Genomic DNA, 4,848 nt, shown 5'->3' with positions numbered 1-4,848 from the left:
TTTAGTTTCATTGTGCATTTATTATTTTCTTTTCTTGCAAAATTCAAGGTGGAAAAGTCATAGCACACTTTTCCTCCTCTTTTGACATATGACAGAGTTTTTGTAATCAAGAGTTATTCATATCATATTTATGTGTGATATTTTTGTGTCAAATAGTAGATATAAGTTTTGTGTTGTAAGAAAATTAGTTTGTTGTCCTTTTCCAGTTGGGAAAACGAGTAGGTTACTCACCTATTTTATGCATTTATTATTTTCTTGCAAAATTTGAGGTGTGGCAAGAATTTAACTGCCAGGACAATACATTGCAGCATAAAACAATTGAAACACAAGACATTTTATAAGCAATACAATATTCAAAAACTGAAAACATCGCTATCAAAAATTCACAAAGATAAAACTTGGAAGACAAACGCAACATTTGTGCATGCCCTTCTGGTCAATAACGCTTTCCCTCCCTATTTTTGACTGCATTCACACATATAGGTTGGAAAAACACACCCGCAGTCAGTGTTTACCGCTCAAAAAAAAACCACACAGTTCACTAGCAATAGTCATCATTACCGCTGAGCATCCATTGCCTCGATGTTGAGAGTCAGAAGTTCTGTCTGAAATAATAAAAAAACTATGTAATGATAGTTAAAAAGACTGCATAGAAGCATGTGAATTACTAAAACCTGACATTGCGTCACACAGAAATCGTTACAAATATCCTGAAATTTAGTAATGGAAAAAAAATTTCTTTACATAAAGGTTAAGAACAGTGTTCAGACAACATACGTGTATAGTACTACAAGAACAAATTCTGTTTGATAGTTTGTATAAAGATATCACACCTTTTCTTATTTTATGTCATTGCATAGCGACAGTTTTCATGGAACGTATCATAAATGACTACTAAACCAGACATGCACCTCAGCCATATTGCTCTGCGGAACTTCTAGCAAATTGATACATGTTTGAATGTGCGTGTCCATGTTATGGACCTAATGTGAAGCTTGTTTCTGTCTAATGTTTGTTATAGTGATGCCATGTGGCACCCATGGGCATAAACTCATTGAAAATTTGGAGGGAGAGGTTCAGGCTCAAATAATGGTGTCGTATAAATGCAAAAACCATATAACTGGCGCTTTTAAAAAATTAACCCCTCCCTTTCCACAGACGTTTCCCAAATTTCAAAATCATAAAGGATGATTATTGGCAAGAAGTTGTAATACTATATTTCTCATCAATTGTGCGTTGACGGAGTGAAACTGCTTCCCGTTGACGTAGGAAGGCTCTGGATACTTCTTGTCAAACTTTTATGGTGCCACAACAGGAATGCGTATACAGTCTATGGCACAGATAACTCCCAGGAATTTGATCTTCTCCCAAAAACTCTCTTGCACGTCGACATATTGGGACATCTCACATACTTATGTAGCATCAACGTATTGATGGCCTCAGTAACTGTATGGATAGAATTACTCACAGACTGTTCGTACATCCCCAAACAGACGTCTTAGCTCAGGCTTCTTTGGTAGGCACCAGTGGCATGCACATAGAACCTGCGCAAAAGTTAAATCAAACATGCGGTAGTCATTCAAGATATATTGTAAAACATATTTGAATAAACTAATATTAATGTTATGGTAAAGCGCTACGAGAAAACAAATGCTAACGCGCTCACGTAAAATGTAACGCCCCCCCAAAAAAAACATGAAAAACAATGACATATGGTGTGGCTACCGTTCTATCCATTTTGCCTCCTATCTCCAAAAGAAATAAGCGGCTTTATTGTGCCTTCAATACCTTCTTGCAACACCCAAATAACATTCACTTCTCTTAAATCTTTGTTTATACAGTGTCCTCCTGGTTGTTGTAATGGAATGGTTGCTATTAAATGAGATCATTATAACGAGCATATAGACTGTATACCGTATCTCTCACTCATCCCCCAGTGCAAAAGTACAAGGGAAAAACATGCATAAGTGAGAGCGGGGCCGCAACAAGGGGGGGGGGGAGCAGATGGGTCTGAGGCACTAGACCCGAGGGGGGTGCAAATTTCATTCTGATACCTCTCCTTCAAAATGTTACAAAGGGGCGTCAAAATACTCGCTTGCCCCGGGTGACCAAGCATCTAGTTGTGGCCCTCAGTGAGAGAGGCATACAAGCGAATACCATTATTATCCACGCAGTGTGCAATCGCTTCAGTACTCACAAAAATAGGTAAACCATTAAGTGAATATTTCATTGGAACAACTGTGATGGACAAAGGGTGATCTGAACTGTAAACTTGTTTAGGGTACTTATTAATTTTACACACACGCACACATATATACACAGGCAAGGCTTGACAAATGGAAAAAATATTTAGGCGCCAGCCCAATTTCTTAGCTGCCCTGTAAAATTTGGGAATCACAAGTCTGGGGTTGTCTCAAGAACGCAATGGGTCCCTGTGCCCCCATTCCGCAGGACTCCTACGCTTGGATCTTTGCCGGTCCTTGCCAGAAAAGGTGAATTTAGAGTGTAAAACAATGAAAAATGATAGAAATCATCCCCGGGCCCCTTCAGCCCCCCCCCCCGTGGGTACCATGCATGGGCCTCAGGAAAAGTTATATTCTAGGACCCCCCCCCCCTAATTAACTGAAAGGGCCTGTAGCTTACAAATTTTATGCTTTCCTCGCTCGAATCATAGCACCAACTCTCACTCTTACGAGGCCACGTATGCACATCGGGTCGTGCCCGGAAGGGGCCCCACGTGTTAAGACGGTGTTGGGTCTTTACTACGATTGAAAATAATCATTACGTTTTCAATTAGAGAATTACAATTTAATTTTATTCATTGAAAATACTTCGACACCGTGAATTACACTAAACTCGATACAATTTACATTTAACATGGACACTCTCACTCCACCAAATTAAACACAGAATAATTATATATAGTTTGAATCACTCACCGCCATCTCTGGGCAAGGTTTCTTGCGTCCCCTACATTGAGGGATCTCCACCCGGGGTTAGGAGGAGAGAGAGGTTCACGACTCTTCAAGCGCGACATGTTGGTCGTCCAACCTCCAGCAATACTCTCTGGCAAAAGCCTCGTGTGATCCCAAACAAAGGTGGTGAAGACCTCTGCTATTGGTCAAAGTCAATCGCCTGATTTCTGTGAGGGGTTTTCATTGGCCCAGAGGCACAATGTCTGTCTGTAGAGTTGTGATGGTGATATGTAATACATACTTATTCGGTGCTCAAGTGCGTCTTAGAAATACCTGGTGAGGGAAAGGAGAGTACACGTGTTGCATCCCATGTATGTATCATGTGTGGTTTCTCGATGGGAAGGCGAGAGGGGGAGAGAGTGTGTGTAAGGTGCACTCGTGACATATTACCTACGGGAAGGGGTGAAAAATTTTACAAAGTAAAATTAAAAATTTGTGTAAAAAAAAATTTTTGTGCTTCGTAGTTGCCAATGAAGATATAATCAATTAGAAATGTCCATCTATGTACATATGTACGTCCTCTGCTCCAAAGAAAAAAAAAAAATTGGCACTTCTCTTTTTTTTTCAAAAGAAAAAATCAGAATTCAACGTCACAACTACATATAAACAACTTCAAAAAAATAAATCAAAACTACGATAACAAACTTCAGCATCTGGCGCCAAGAATCTAAACTTCCAGCCTAACAGAAATAAGCTTCACAATATGACATCAACACTAGAACTACTTTTCACATGAAAACCGAAAAAAAACATTAAAAAAAAACACGTTGAGTTAGGGGAAAAAATACGACAGATAAATTTTAAATGCAGAATTCAATAGCTTATGGTGGAAAAGGAACAGTGGCAGCGACAAAATTAGATTGGTTGACCTGAAATGACGTTGAATATTGTTAATTCTGAACAATAACCTCATGATAAACGAACACCCCTATCAGTCTCTAGATGTACCATAACACATATAAAACATCAACGGGATCAGTCACCATTATCAGAATGGCCCGGTAACCCACCCATAATAAATCAAGGGTGGCGACAGAATCTGTACTTTTTTTACGCCAAATATAAATTCCCAAAATATTCATCAATAAATCTCAACACAAGGTACAAGGGAGAAACTGATTTGTCACAGATGAGTCGACACACGAAAAATCATTGATCTTAACAAACATCAAATCATGGGAGATAGCACTGAGAAAAGAACATACAGTGGAACATAGCAAAAGCCTAATGTGGTCTGACGGACGAGTAGTATGCCTGCTGGTGACAGTTCGACGTAGTGCGGATCCAACGTAAAGTTCTGAAGATAAGTGAACGAAGATGACAGTTCAGGAAAAATGATGATAGAATAGCACTGAGTTCAAGTTAAAGCAATGAAGAAACAGTTACGATGAGCATTCGTGATTCACTCTTTAGCGTCATGAAGAAAAACAGCAGCAACAGGAGGAAAACCGAAAAATATTTCGAGTGTGAGCATGTTGTAACATATCATCGGCAACGAGGCAGGCATCGCGGCTATGTTGACAAACAAAATCGATGACATTAAGACGGCTCTGACCACTATCCAACAGAGAAAACGAATTCCTTTTTTTTCCACAAGTTCCAAGAGACGAAGATTTCCCATAAGGCAGTGCGAGCAAGAGGCAAACGACACTAGCGGCTAAAAATCCGACATTCCCTAGTGAACTCGACCAATCACAGAGGAGCGGGAATGAGTTACTCTCGAACCATAAATTTAGCGGCGTAAACACTGTAAGAGAAGTGTAAACAACAGATTGAAACCTTCCGAGCCGGAGAAAAGTTAAAATAGTTCCAGAAGGAAGTGGTTGGGCCGTAACTATAGGCCGTTCAAGTATTACTTAAGCAAAATTTTATG

General features: G+C 39.6%; 1 long non-coding RNA gene across 1 annotated transcript; it reads right to left on the bottom strand.

Moving 5' to 3' along the window:
• Positions 1-4,554, bottom strand: LOC149076626 (uncharacterized). The gene is made up of 3 exons (XR_016194079.1): positions 4,181-4,554; positions 1,469-1,544; positions 1-605 (listed from the first exon to the last, which is right to left on the bottom strand). It is a non-coding gene; the product is annotated as an uncharacterized LOC149076626 (long non-coding RNA).
• Positions 4,555-4,848: the final 294 nt, after the last annotated feature.

Source organism: Pholcus phalangioides, unplaced genomic scaffold, assembly GCF_987345545.1.
Source record: "Pholcus phalangioides strain wild (caught in Gottingen) unplaced genomic scaffold, Ppha-v1.0 ptg000015l_1, whole genome shotgun sequence".
NCBI classification, from domain to species: domain Eukaryota; kingdom Metazoa; phylum Arthropoda; class Arachnida; order Araneae; family Pholcidae; genus Pholcus; species Pholcus phalangioides.
This window is presented reverse-complemented; position numbering and strand designations above follow the sequence as displayed.